Source organism: Ambystoma mexicanum, chromosome 2p (genome assembly GCF_040938575.1).
Source record: "Ambystoma mexicanum isolate Mex_15411 chromosome 2p, UKY_AmexF1_1, whole genome shotgun sequence".
NCBI classification, from domain to species: domain Eukaryota; kingdom Metazoa; phylum Chordata; class Amphibia; order Caudata; family Ambystomatidae; genus Ambystoma; species Ambystoma mexicanum.
Genome location: NC_090923.1, coordinates 711,085,914 through 711,100,627, shown reverse-complemented (window position 1 = coordinate 711,100,627; position 14,714 = coordinate 711,085,914). Strand labels below are relative to the sequence as shown.

Genomic DNA, 14,714 nt, shown 5'->3' with positions numbered 1-14,714 from the left:
CTGTATCCACACTAGTGGTGTCAGATATACGTACCGTAGGCTACGAGATTGCTTATTTGTCCAGGTCTAGAGTTGAGAGTCCTATACCAATAGGCCTAGGTTTCATACTGTAGCAGTTATCCATGTATAATAAACAAAGATGCAGCCTAAACCTAGATTTGAGGATCCTGAATAGTGGGAGAAAGGCCTATGTTTCACAGTGCAGTAGCTTTAAGCATATGGTAAACAAAGACGGAGGCTACACTTGGACTCGAGAATCTTGTATAGCTGCACAGGGGCCCAGGTATAACCGTGCAGCATGCTTCATCTTATAGTGAACAGAGATGGAGGCTGCATCCATTATCGAAAATCCTGCATTCGGGTCATGAGCCCCATGTTTCAAAATGCAGTAGACCTCGATGTATAATAGACAAAAGGAGGGAGCTCCACCTCGATTGGAGAATCTTGCATGGGGGGGGGGCTAGGCTTCAAAAGGCAGTAGGTATCAACCTATTGTACAGTAGGTATCCGTAACAACAGTTATCAATGGTTTGTTGTACCTAGATTTGGGAGTACATTTGAAGTGGGAGATTGCTAGTGGTGAGAGCCTCCCTGAAATAGCGATGCAGGTAAACAGTAGCAGTGATTACTTAGTGATGGGCATGTGCTACGCTGGGCTACTTATCTCATTGTTAGTCGTCTCTTATGTGGACTGGCGGGCAGGGGAGTGGTGAGCATGTTGTGAGTGTAGCCACAGCGAAGGCTGCTGGCTTACCTGGAGTGCATGTCGGGTGGGAGTGTTGTTGTGGGTGCATTGATAGTGGGTCAGGAGTGCTACAACGAAAGCTGCTGGCTTACCTGGAGTACTTGTCGGCTGGCAGTGTTGTTGAGTGATATGTGGTGGTGTGTCCGGTGACACCGCTACGAAAGCTGCTGACCCCTGAGTTATGATTGCAGTGGGGGAGTTTATAAGTGGTTTTGGGAAGAGCCAGGTTTTAAGGGCCTTCCAGAATTTCAGGTGGTTGTCAGTGTTGCAAATGTGCAAGGGAAGGGAATTCCAGATGATTGGTGCTTGGACGGAGAAGGAGGAACCACCAAGCCTTATGGAGCTGTGGGGTGGGATCACTAGGCAAAATGCAGTGTGAGATCTGATGTTCCTGGAAGGTTGGTAGGGGACTATTTTGTCTCTGAGGAATTCAGGGCCGGTTTTGTGGATTGCAGGATGGGTGATACACATGGCTTTGAAGGTGGTGCGTCGAGCAACAGGGAGCCAGTGGAGGACTCTCATGGTAGGGCTGATGTGTTCTCTGGCGTCCCGGGAGGATAGCTCAGCGGCAACGTGCGCGCCTTGGATGGAAGACGACACGAAGCAACACAGGTTCGATCCCCAGGTCCGCGCTTAGAAACCTCTGGGTGTTTAAGCGCGTTATAAATACGCAACTAAGACAAAAAAAAAACAATTACGCATCCAAAAAACAAACAATTCCTGTAACAGCGCCTCGATGGCTGTGTGAGCGCTTTAAAAATGTAAATAAATAAATAAAAGTGAATGAGGAGGCATGCTGCTGCATTTTAGATTCTTTGGAGTTTCCTTAGTTTGGATGCCGGGGCTCCTAGGTAGAGGTAGTTTTCGTAGTCTAGGCGGGAGATGATGATGGCGTTGATGGCAGAGAAACGGTGGGGATAGGTGAGGTAGGGGAAGATTCGCCTGAGGAGATGTAAGTGGAAGAAACAGGTTTTGGATACGCTGGTGGTGTGTTGGGTGAAGGATAGATCTGAGTCAAATTCGCATCCAAGGTTTTTAACCACATTAGAGGATGCCAGCGCTTGTCCTAGAGATTCGGGCCACGGGATTGGTTAGGAGATGAGTGATGTTTTCCCACAGACTAGGATTTCGGTTTTCCCAGGGTTGAGGATGAGGTAGTTGGTCGTCATCCAGTGATCAATGTCAGAGAGGCATGATGACAGGTCTGGGCTGCCAGATCCTTCGGAGTTTGGGATTTTGAGGATGATCTGAGTATCATCTGCATAGTTGTTGCAGGTAAGGTTGTACGAGCGGATGTTTGCGGGAAAGGGTTATATGTAGAAGTTGAAAATTGCCTTTACAAACTGGACGTGATATGGATGTGAACTGGTCGACGTGGTTGATTTGCGACCGGTTAGAGATGAAGGAAGAGATCCAGAAAATGCTGTGCTTTTGATTCGTAGTGTTTGTAGTCTGACTAATAGAATCCAGTGATCAATGGTATCGAAGGCTGCGGAAAGGGCTAGCAGGATGAGAACCGCGCAGACGTTTGCGTCGGCTGCTCTTTTTAGGTCGTCTCAGATGGAGACTAGGGAGGCTTCTGTTCCCCTTAGTGGTGTGAAACCTGATTGTGCTGGGTCTAGGAGGTTGTTGGCTTCGGCAAATTGGCCAATCTGCTTGTAGGCCGCGTTATCACGCCACTTTTTGGGAGACCGGGGTCTGTTGCACCCGCTCCCTCTCCCACCTCCTGGGGGATCTACCCGCGCTTTCGCGCTTGGGCGTTCCCCGGGGGAAGAGGTGCTAGGGCCGGTGCTAGAGGGCTGCGGCGCATGCGCGGGAAACCACTGTCTCGGTTCCGCGCATGCGCCGTAGATTAGGCCTCTGCGCTGGGAAGGGCTTGCCTTCCAAGCCTCGTTCTGGGTCCGCCGGCGCTCGGAGACGAAACGGCTTGCGTTCCAGGCCTCGCGAGTGCCGGCGGCCCATAAGAGGAACCGCGAGCAGTAGCAAATCGCGTCTCAACGCGGTTGCTACGGTCGTGTTGCTCGCTCCTGCTTCTTATGGTTCCTGTTCCCTGTGCCTGGTCTTGCTTCAGCTCCAGCCTTCTCTTTGGTCTCCCTGCCTTGCTGGTCCCCAGCCTGCCTGGTTCCCAGTCTCCTGTTACCTGCTTGGGTTCTCCTTGGCTCCTGTCTGTTCCACGAGCCTCCCTGGGGTCCAGTTCCCAGTCCCCTTCTTTTCCCTGGGGACCCCTGCTCCTTGTCCTGGGTTCTCCCTGGGTCTTTCTGGGCTTAGCCTCTCCTCCAGCTTTCCTGGGGCCCTCGTTCACTGTCCTTGGATTTACCTTAGGGATCCCAACTCGTGGTGGTCTCCCCTCCCAATCTGGTTCCCTCTTCCTGTCTGGACCTGCCTGGTGCCTCATCCTTTGGACCTACTGTACCTCGAGCAGATCAGTCATTCCAGACCAGTTACGTGAAGCTGCTTGAACTTGTCTCCCTGTGGACTGGGGGCCTTACCTTGTATTCATCTGAGAGGTTCCTGGACTATCTTGCTTCATCACCGGATCACGTACCTTTGGAATAAACTCTTTTGGACTTCACCCGTATTCAGTAACTTTCCATCAGACTGTGGCCTCTCCTGTCTGTGCTTGCACAGTCCCTTCGTCACGTTAATCAGGAGAGTGCTTTCCGTGATGCTGGGAGTTGGTCCATTCACCACCCTGTGTCATTAGGGTGGTGGAGAGGCTGGTTCCCCGAGTCACATGCTCGTCATTTCACTGGATGCAGCCTGGCGGTCCCAACTAGATCCACTGTCAAGAAAACAGGTACACAGTTCTCACGCACTTCTCTGCTTGACAGATTGAGACGCCTGCCTTCAGACCCAGAGATGGAGGATTCGCAAGAGATGCGGAACGAATTACAAGCACTCAGGGCGGAGATGACCGCCTTACGCCAGGAAAATCAGACTCTACGCCAAATGATAACCCAAGGGGCTATGAGTACCTCGCAGGTTGAAGGATCCTTGGCACATACAACACCAATCAAGTTCGATGGAGATCCACGTCGAGTGGCTGAATTTTGTAACCACTGTCGAATCCATTTTCTTTTCAGGTCGACACATTTCAACAACGATAAAGCCAAGATTGGCTACATCTTGGGGAATTTAACCGGGAATGCTCTGGCCTGGGCGACTCCGTTTGTAGTAACAAACAGTCCGATTCTGAATGACTTTGCAGCCTTTGAAAAAGCATTCCTCGAGGTTTTCCAGACGCCAAACCTGGCCTCCGCTGCGCAGAATCAACTGATGGATTTAAAACAGGGGAGTGCCGACATGATAACATACATCAGTCGCTTCCGCCTATTGGCAACCGATTCCCAATGGCCTGAAATCACACAAAAAACTCTGTTTCGTCGTGGGCTGAGAAAGGAGTACAAGGATGAGCTACTCCACATTCCTGAACCAGAGTCTCTTCAACATCTAATCGATCAGGTGCTCTGAATTGATCAGAGACTGGCAGAACGAAAGGCCGAGAGACGTCGGCTTGAGAGAAGTTCTCCCAGAACGACCAGTTTACCTGCCGGATCGTTTGGTTCTACCGAGTCTGGGCCAGAGCCAATGCAATTGGGTGCCATGAGGGGTCCGTTATCTGAGGAAGAGAGAAGACGGAGAAGAACGTATCGGTTATGTCTCTATTGTGGAGCTGCCGGGCATTATCTGGGTACGTGCCCCTTACAACCCCAGAAGAAGAAAGCGGGAAACTAGAGGACCTGTCGCGTATTGGGAAGGCAGCGACAGGTCCCATTTCCTCCTCAGACCTTTCCCCGTTTTGCTCAGAACTTTACCCCATGAAACCCGCAGTGTTACAGACTTTGAAGATTCAGATCAAGTTGCCTGACAGAACCCTGGAAGTGTTTGGCCTGTTGGATAGCGGGGCTTCCGGCAATTACATTGATGAGACCTTTGCTTCTGTAAACCGGATTCCACTCCTGCCCAGACCCACTGCTCTGCCCGTGGAAGTCATCGACGGAACCCCTTTGTCTTCCGGACCCGTCCGTCAATGTACAGTGGGCCTACTTCTTCAGATTGCCGACCATTTTGAAAACCTCGCTTTGGATGTTATCAAGTCCCCTACCTACAAGGTGGTTTTGGGGTTACCCTGGCTGCAACATCATAATCCGGCAATTGATTGGAGAACGCACACTTTGACCTTCTCCTCCGCAGTTTGTGCCCAGAAGTGCGGTTTGTCCGCTCCGATCCGAGCTTCTTCGACCCCCTTGGAATCTATTGGCAAAGGGGTCAGTGTGTGTTCCACCTCTCAAGTTCCACTGGTATATGCTGATTTTGGACAAGTGTTTTCTGAACCAGACGATATACCTCTACCACCACATCGCTCGTTTGATTGTTCAATCGAGTTGTTACCGGACTGCGTGATTCCTCATGGGAAACTGTACGCTTTGACACGGGACGAGAGACAAGTGCTTCAAGACTACTTGTCGGATTGTTTACAGAAAGGATACATAGTTCGGTCCAAGTCGCCCGCAGGGTTTCCCCTGTTTTTTGTGAAGAAGAAAGAGGGCACTTTGAAACCTTGTGTGGACTATCGACAACTAAACGACATAACTATCAAAGACCGGTACCCACTTCCATTGATTCGCAGTATCCTGGAAACTCTACACATAGCCCGGATCTTTACCAAACTAGACTTACGTGGAGCCTATCACCTTGTGCGCATCAAGAGTGGAGATGAATGGAAGACTGCATTTAAGACACCTTTTGGGCATTTCGAGTATAGAGTCATGCCATACGGTCTGTGTAACGCCCCAGCTATCTTTCAACGGTTCATGGACAACATCTTTGGTGATCTTATTGGCTTGTCAGTCTGGGTATATCTGGATGATATCCTGGTTTTTTCCAGAACCATCGAAGAACATGTGGGACATGTACGTGAGGTCCTTCGCCGTCTGTCTCTCAATCATTTATTCGCAAAGGAGGAGAAATGCTGCTTTCACCTGCCCAGTATAGAATTCTTGGGGTTTGTGATCAATCAGGACGGGGTAGAGATGGATCCCAAGAAAGTTCGAGCTATTCAGGAGTGGAAACAACCCCATGACATAAAATCTTTACAACGCTTCTTAGGATTCGCTAATTTCTATAGGCGCTTTATTCCACGGTTTTCTCAAATCTCAGCGCCCCTCACCAGGCTGACCAGCAGTAAGGTCATTTTCAAGTGGGATTCCCTTGCGTCTCAGGCATTCGACACCTTGAAGTCGGCCTTCATGGCCGCCCCAATTTTGCGTCACCCACAGGATGACTTACCTTATATTGTGGAAGCAGACGCTTCGAATTTCGCAGTTGGGGCGGTTCTCCTGCAAAGAGATCCGGTTACGTCTGTTGAACATCCAGTGGCCTACTTCTCACGCAAGTTGAATCCCAGCGAAAGAAATTATGCGGTCATCGAGAAGGAGCTGTTGGCCATCAAAACCGCATTTGAGGAATGGAGGCATCACCTACTTGGAGCCCGTTTTTCGGTAGAGGTTCGTACCGATCATCGTAACCTGCAGTACCTGCGCTCCCTGCAATGTCGAACGCCCCGTCAGGCTAGGTGGGCCTTCTTTTTCTCCCCATTCGTGTTTCATGTCACATATGTCCCAGGAGCCTCCAACTTGAAGGTGGATGCCCTCTCCCGATCACTGGAAAAAGTGGAAGAAACGTCCAGTTCGGATCAGCCGCTGATTTCCCCTCACCATTTCCTGTTGACTTTGTCTCCTCATCTACAGTCAATTGCGGATGCCACCCGGACGGATCCTGAAAGATCGGCCCTTCTTCGGCGAATGTCAGTATCTGAGCATGACGGGCTCCTGTTTTGCCTGAAGAGGCTTTACATCCCCAAGGGTACGATTCGAGATGGCATATTGCATGGGTTTCATGATTCACCTATTGGGGGTCATCGAGGGGTGAGAGCTACACGTGAGCTGATATCCCGACAGTTTTGGTAGGCTAGGTGGGCTACCGACGTCCAGAAATACATCGAGAGTTGTCCCGTCTGTGCCCAATGTAAGGTTTCTAGAAGACGACCTTTGGGACTGCTAGTACCCACAGAATTAGCACCATACCCATGGCATACCATCGCTACGGATTTTGTGGTTGATCTACCTCCTTCTAACGGGTTTACTTGTATAATGGTCATAGTGGATAGCTTCACTAAATATGCTCATTTCATCCCGTTTAACAGGATCCCTACAGCTACTCAGATGGCTTCAGCTTTTTTCCATGAGATCTATCGACTACATGGTCTTCCTGAAAAGATTATCTCGGATCGTTGTTCTCAATTTCTCTCTGCTTTCTGGAACAAGGTGTGTGGTCATCTGGGAATTCGTAAAGCTTTGAGCTCTGGCTATCACCCGCAGACCAACGGGCTCACCAAAAGGACAAATCAGACTCTGGAGGAGTATCTCCGTTGTTTTGCTAACGCAACTCAGTCCAACTGGAAGGCGTACCTAGATCTTGCAGAAGTATCCTACAACAATACTGTCCACGCTTCTATTGGAGTTAGTCCGTTCTTCTGCTCAGCGGGTCAACATCCCAAGTTGGTGACATTTCATCCTGTGCCCACCAGTACAGTTCCATCTGCTGATGTCCTGGTCTCTGCCATTCAACGACAACAGGAATTGGCTTGCAGGATCCTGAAGGAAGCCAAGGAGCGGATGACGGCCCAGGCTGACAGGAAAAGGAGTGTGGAACCAGACTTTCGGGTTGGGGATAGGGTTTGGTTGTCGTCCAAGAACCTGCCACTTCGCAATTTACCGGTCAAATTAGCTCCCCGGTATTTTGGTCCGTTCAAAATCACCAAACGGTTGTCTTCTGTGGCCTTTCGCCTTCAGCTACCTCCTTCTTGGCATGTACACCCTGTTTTCCATGTCTCCCTATTGAAGCCCTATGTGGTCGATCCCTATGGCCGATCCTGTCCTCGCCCAGCCTCTGTCCTTGTGCAAGGGGTCCCAGAATTCGAGGTTCAGGAGATTTGCGATGCCCGCTATCGCAGGGGGGTACTTCATTTTTTGGTTGATTGGAAGGGGTACCCGGCTTGTGATCGTACTTGGCAACCACGTCGGCATGTGCATGCTCCCCGCTTGGTTCGCAAGTTCTATGATCGATTTCCTTGGAAGCCTGGGGCCCCGGGCCTTTCTGGGAGGGGGCATAGTGTCACGCCACGTTTGGGGAGACCGGGGTCTGTTGCACCCGCTCCCTCTCCCACCTCCTGGCGGATCTACCCGCGCTTTCGCGCTTGGGCGTTCCCCGGGGGAAGAGGTGCTAGGGCCGGTGCTAGAGGGCTGCGGCGCATGCGCGGGAAACCACTGTCTTGGTTCCGCGCATGCGCCGTAGATCGGGCCTCCGCGCTGGGAAGGGCTTGCCTTCCAAGCCTCGTTCTGGGTCCGCCGGCGCTCGGAGACGAAACGGCTTGCGTTCCAGGCCTCGCGAGTGCCGGCGGCCCATAAGGGGAACCGCGAGCAGTAGCAAATCGCGTCTCAACGCGGTTGCTACGGTTGTGTTGCTCGCTCCTGCTTCTTATGGTTCCTGTTCCCTGTGCCTGGTCTTGCTTCAGCTCCAGCCTTCTCTTTGGTCTCCCTGCCTTGCTGGTCCCCAGCCTGCCTGGTTCCTAGTCTCCTGTTACCTGCTTGGGTTCTCCTTGGCTCCTGTCTGTTCCACGAGCCTCCCTGGGGTCCAGTTCCCAGTCCTCTTCTTTTCCCTGGGGACCCCTGCTCCTTGTCCTGGGTTCTCCCTGGGTCTTTCTGGGCTTAGCCTCTCCTCCAGCTTTCCTGGGGCCCTCGTTCACTGTCCTTGGATTTACCTTAGGGATCCCAACTCGTGGTGGTCTCCCCTCCTAATCTGGTTCCCTCTTCCTGTCTGGACCTGCCTGGTGCCTCATCCTTTGGACCTACTGTACCTCGAGCAGATCAGTCATTCCAGACCAGTTACGTGAAGCTGCTTGAACTTGTCTCCCTGTGGACTGGGGGCCTTACCTTGTATTCATCTGAGAGGTTCCTGGACTATCTTGCTTCATCACCGGATCACGTACCTTTGGAATAAACTCTTTTGGACTTCACCCGTATCCAGTAACTTTCCATCAGACTGTGGCCTCTCCTGCCTGTGCTTGCACAGTCCCTTCGTCACGTTAATCAGGAGAGTGCTTTCCGTGATGCTGGGAGTTGGTCCATTCACCACCCTGTGTCATTAGGGTGGTGGAGAGGCTGGTTCCCCGAGTCACATGCTCGTCATTTCAGTGGATGCAGCCTTGCGGTCCCAACTAGATCCACTGTCAAGAAAACAGGTACACAGTTCTCACGCACGTCTCTGCTTGACACGCGTGGTCAATCAGTTTGGCGATGAAACAGGTATTGGAGATAGGTCGGTAGTTTTGGGGGGGAGTGGGTCAAGAGTCGTTTTTGTTTACAATCTGTTTGGTCTAGGATGTTTTTAGGGCTTTCGGGAAGGATCCTGATGTGAGTGAGTGGTTAAGGATTGCGCGTGCCACGTTACCTGCACAGGTGGAGGTTAGTATTTTTTGCAGCATTGTGGGTGGACATTGGTCTTCTGGGGGGCCTGACAGGCTGCTGACTGCTACCAGCGACCAGAATCTTGTTTTGTGATGGGAGAAAAAGAGTCAAAAGAAGATTGTGATTGTGGCAGGGTGTGTGGAGGGTTGCAGGCGAGTGGGCGGTGGCGGTAGGATTTTTAGTTTGGCGATGATAGTGTTGTGTCTTTCATTGGCAGCATTGTAGAAGTGGATTGAGAGGGTATCGCATAAGGCTTGGGAGCTTGGAGCAGAGAGGCGGGCGCATGAGGGGATTTGAATTCTGCTATGATTTTATGTAGTTCTTTACTTGGATTGCGAGCATTTTGGATACGGTTGTCATTGAATATTTTCTTGCTTTTTCTGGTTTCCGATCTGTAAATTCTGGTTGTCATTGCTAGGGCGTTTTTGTTCTGGGCTGAAGGGTCGGCTCTCCAGGCCCGTTCCAGATGGTGCTTAAGAGTTTTGAGAGATTTGAGGTTGGTGGTGAACCACCTCAGCAATGGTCCAGATCTCTGCGAGGGACATTTTGAAGGGGTGAGGGGTTTGAGGGCATTGGTAAGCCAGAGGTCGAAAGAATCTATTGCTGGGGGTCCTTGCCCAAGGAAGAGTGAGTTGAAGGAGTGTCGGAGTGAGCGTTCAAGATCTGGGGTCTTTACCACTTTGTTCAATAATGGGAAACTAGTGGGGTTGGTTGGTGGTGGACGTGTGGGGTTGTCCGCTGACCACAGTGATGAGTAGTATGGTGAAACAGAGTGCTGAGTGATCGGACCGTGACAGGGGGTGCAGGGGCTGGGTAGATATGTTTGCGGTTCTGAATATTGCGTCACGGGTGTGGCCTCTTGTGTGCATGGGAGTGGATGTGTGGTGTTTCAGATTGAGTGGATCTAGACTGTCTGTGAGTGACCTGGTCATAGGGTTTGATGGAGAGTCGAACCATATATTTAAGTCTCCTAAAATGTGAGGGTTGGGTGTAGGATGAGGTTGGCGGCCAGTGCTTCACCAAATGTGTCTGCAAAGATTTTGTTATAGCATAGTATAGTATAGGGTGGGGTCTGTAGATGAGTAGGAAGCTGTATGAGGTGGATTGTGTGGGTTGAAGTTTTACCAGGAGGGATTCGTAGTCTGTGGTGCTGATGGAGGTGCCCTTGGTTATTAGCTTGAATTGGTCTTTGTGTAATATTGCAAGCCCTGCTCCCCTTCGTGATCTCTTCCGGACGGTGAGAATGTAACCCAGTGGGACGGTCTCGTGCGCCAGGGGTTCGTAGTCATCCTAAAACAGGGTCTCAGTAATGAATAGGATGTCTGGGTTTTCTTCTGTGATGAGGTCGTAGATGTGGAGTTTGTTTTTGGAAACTGACCTGGCATTGATAAGGGTGCAAGATATTTGGTGGGATGCCTTAGATGGTAGAGGGTGGCTAGGGTTGGGGGGGCGGGGTCGGCTGTGGGGACTGGCGGTGCAGGGCTGAGAAGGGGGAGGTGGAGTGTGGGGATGAGGGAGCAGTTGGAGTGGGGGACAGGGGACGGGGGAAAGAGCTAGGGCTGGGTTGGGTGCAGGCGGTGAAGTTTAGCTCCTATATTGTGGTGGTTGTGAACTGTGTCGGAGGATGGGTGATGCTAGGGGGGGGCATTAGGTGTCTGCAGTCTCGCCCTTTCCTTGCATTATGTGCGGTGATGGGTGTATGGGAGAGAGTGGTTGGTGCTCTGGTGAAAGGGGTTTTGGCTAGAGCATGTCTTGCTGGGCAAAGGGTGGGGAAGTGGGATTTGGGGGTGGTGTGTAGTTGATTAGGAATAATGTGAGTGGAAGGTGTTGGGGGTTGGTTGCTGGTGCCATTGGAGTGCGATAGGCATATAAGGTGTCTTGCTGCATTTTCTGGTGTGTTCCGTGGGGGAATGCTCTCCAATCTGTCTCTCAATCTTGCAGCTCTTATTTGTGCAGAGCGGGATCTGCAGGTGGGGGAAAGTGTGACAGTTGGAGGCAGGGGGCTGTGATGAGGGCCGCGGAAGACGGGGGTAGAGGGGTGAGGATGCAAGTTAAAGGTGTGCTGTGGATGGGGCGTGGGCTCTGTGAACGCGGGGGTAGTGAAAGACTGCAGTGGGTCTCGTTGGGGCTAGTGGTGCGCCTGGGACCTGCACTGTTGTGGCCTGCGAGTGACATGTCACCTAGATGACTGTGTTACGGGTTGAGGCCTAAGTTTCACAATGCAATTTGAGTACAAGGTAGAACAGAACTACCTTTGTGTACAAGGTGAACACATCTATATTTCAGTGTCCTTTATAGTGGGAGAGAGGCTTATGCTTAACAAAGCAATTTGAGTACCAGACAAAACACAGCTATATTTGAGTGTCCTGTAAAGTGGAAGAGAGGCCTACACCTAACAATGCAATTTGAGTACAAGACTAAACACTGCTAGATTTGAGTACAAGATAAAACACAGCTAGATTTGGGAGTACTGTGTAGTGGGAGAGAGGGCTACGCCTAACAATGAAATATGCGTACAAGACTAAACACAGCTCGATTTGAGCATAATATAAAACACAGCTAGATTTGAAAGTCCTGTATAGTGTGAGAGAGGCCTAAACCTAACAATGCAATTTGAGTACAAGACTAAACACAGCTAGATTTGAGTACAAGACAGACTAAAGCTAGATTTGAGAGTCCTGTACAATGGGAGAGAGGGAGGCAGCGGAGAATAATCCCGGTATTGTACAGGTGTAGATAAGTTTGCTAAATGGCTGGGCTTCCAGGGTAGAGCAATTGCTCTACTCCCCACAGAGGCCACTCCTATGCTACTAGTCGCTGCTGGTTGACGTCTGGCCGCTGGCTTCCCCTGCTGACACGATATGGAGCGGCCTCAGTTGGAGCCGCCCTTTTCCTCGGGGCCCTTGGCCACCGGAGCTGTATGGGCAGAGGGCTGCCCTTGTTGGTGAGTATGGAGTATCAACCTGGCCAATAAGGAAGGGGTGAGGGGGGTCGGCTGGGAGGCGGAAGGAGGGAGGAGTAAGGAAATCGAAGTGCCGGGGGCAACAAGGATGGCGGGCTGGGTCAAGGGCTACCAGCAATGGCCAAAATATAGCAACTAGGCTCAGGAGTATCACTGTGCAAAGCCATTGACCAGCAGCCGCTCACAAATGGCAACGAGCGAGCAGGGGGATGCTGGTGGCTACACCAGGCACAATTTAACAAAAGTAGCCAATCGGGGAGCAGAGGAGGGAGGGATAAGGAAATCGAAGTGCCGGGGACAACAAGGGTGGCAGGCTGGGTCAGGGGCTACCAGCAATGGCCAAAATATAGCAACTAGGCCCCGGAGGATCACTGGGCAAAGCCACTCACCTTCAGCCGCTCAGGGATGGCAACCAGCAAGCAGGGAGTTGCCACTGGCTACACCAGGCACAATTTAACAAAAGTAGCCAATCAGAGACCAGGGGCGGGCTGCGAGGAGGGAAGGATAAGGAAATCGAGATGGCAGGGACAACAAGGGTGGCGGCTGGGTCAGGGCTACCAGCAATGGCCAAAATATAGCACCTAGGCCCAGGAGGATCACTGGGCGAATCCACTCACCTGCAGCCGCTCACGGTTGGCAATGAGCGAGCAGGGAGATGCCGGTGGCTACACCAGGCACAATTTAACAAAAGTAGCCAATCACGGACCAGGGAAGGGCTGGGAGGCGGGAGGAGGGAGGGATAAGAAAATCGAAGTGCCGGGGACAGCGAGGGTGGCGGGAGTATGTAATGTGCATCAGGGGTAAGATTTACTTACAGTGCAGACAGATCCAGTTCTCTTTTTGAGTTGTCTCATGCAGATGGGTGATTTGCCCAGGCGAGATGTGTTTTACTGAGTGGGGCTGGGCACAGCGCAGTCCTCCCTTCCCAATTGGACTTCCAGCTTACCAGTGAACAGTGTACAGCAAATAGTTAGTTATCCTCTCCGCTGGAGAGGGAAGGGCGGGTTGGAGGTTTTGCTTTGTGCAGCAGATGGGGATATGTATATGCAGCAGATGGGGATGTGTTTTATGCAGACAGACACATTTGAGTATGAATTTCTAGCATAATAGTTCAGTTATTTTTTCTCCCGCATGGGGGTGGGTGATTTGGCATTCCCCGGGGAGGAGGTTGTTCATTTTTTGCCCCTTTGTAATGTGAGCCAGAGAGCGAAAAGGGAGGCCTTATATTGCTTTCATTATCAATCACACATTTAAAGTCCCTATGAGACCCAATAGCATTGTGTGTTTGTTTAAAAGTTTGCCGATATTTTCAAAAATGCCTTTATGGCGTCATGAAGTATTTCACATATTACTGTTAAGTCATTGTGACGTTTTCATGTAGGATGTCTATTCTAGCCAGCGCTGCGGAGGGGGCACCCCGTGGCTAAAAAGCACAGGTCAGTAACCGCAGGGACAAGGAGGGCCTGAGGGAGAGGGGGAAATTGTAAGGGGCTACAAAGCCACAAGAGAAGCCCAACACCTCTTCCCCCATCCCCACAGACACATGGAGCCAGGCAGGAAGAGGGGCACCACAGGATGCCACAACACAACGGCAGGTGACAAGCACCTAAGATCAGGGAGGAAGGAAATGTGCAGGTAGGGATCCATGAGCACGACAAGGTGCCAATGGTCAGCTAGGGCCATTCTACAACAATATAAGGGGTTGCTTAAGCAGCAGAGTAGCACAGTTCACTTGGTACTCCGCACAGTGCACCAAGCAAGTAATCTGTGCACGCAGAATACATTTTCTTTGAAACATTGACCTGTTTCACATATTACAGAACATGAGCCTTGCCTTGCTGCAGTTCTATGTCTGCAGTCCGTGAACTTTGCCCTGCTCTGGTTTCGTTTGTGCATGCTGCAAGCTTTGCCTTGCTCCGTTAGCTTTTTCGCACAAGTCGGGAGTTTAAATTTGCTCTGGGCGCATTTTGCAGAAGCCAGCATACAGTCCCTCAGAGCCGGGAGTTTTTTGCATCAAGTGCGCAAAGAAACGTTCTACAAATGAAGAGGGAGAGCCGTGTAGCGCGTACAGGGTAACCAGAAAAGAAACGTACCAAAGGGGTCCTAAGAAGCAGAGAAGCTGGACGTAAGCGCCTGCAACAGCAGATAAAATCAGCACCACTGAAGACCAAAGACCGACACACGAGGGAGGAGCCTTACCTTGAAGGAAGCGAAAGAACAAGAACCAGCCGCGGTTGCCTTGGCAACCTAAAAGAAACGGACACAAGGACCGCGGGGAGGGCGTACCGCAGAGCCGAATGTGCAGGAGAGGCTGCAGAAAAGCCTTTGAAGTCAGTAAACCTCAACACACGCTGAACAAGTGTTTTCTCGTGTTCGTTCTGATAACACGGGCACAGAGGCCTTAATACCAGAGCAGGGAGAGAGTTACAAAATCTAATTTTCCAACAGAACCAAGAGCTAGGGAAGGAAGCACTGAAGG

At 51.2% G+C, this 14,714-nt stretch overlaps 1 protein-coding gene across 1 annotated transcript in view; it reads right to left on the bottom strand.

Moving 5' to 3' along the window:
* LOC138566702 (ras-related protein ORAB-1-like) overlaps positions 1 to 14,400 on the bottom strand; it is a 306,406-nt gene extending 292,006 nt beyond the window's left edge. Inside the window, exon 1 of the mRNA XM_069644290.1 lies at positions 14,329 to 14,400. The gene's annotated coding sequence lies outside the window, so the exon portion shown is untranslated. The remainder of the gene's footprint in view (positions 1 to 14,328) is intronic.
* Positions 14,401 to 14,714: the final 314 nt, after the last annotated feature.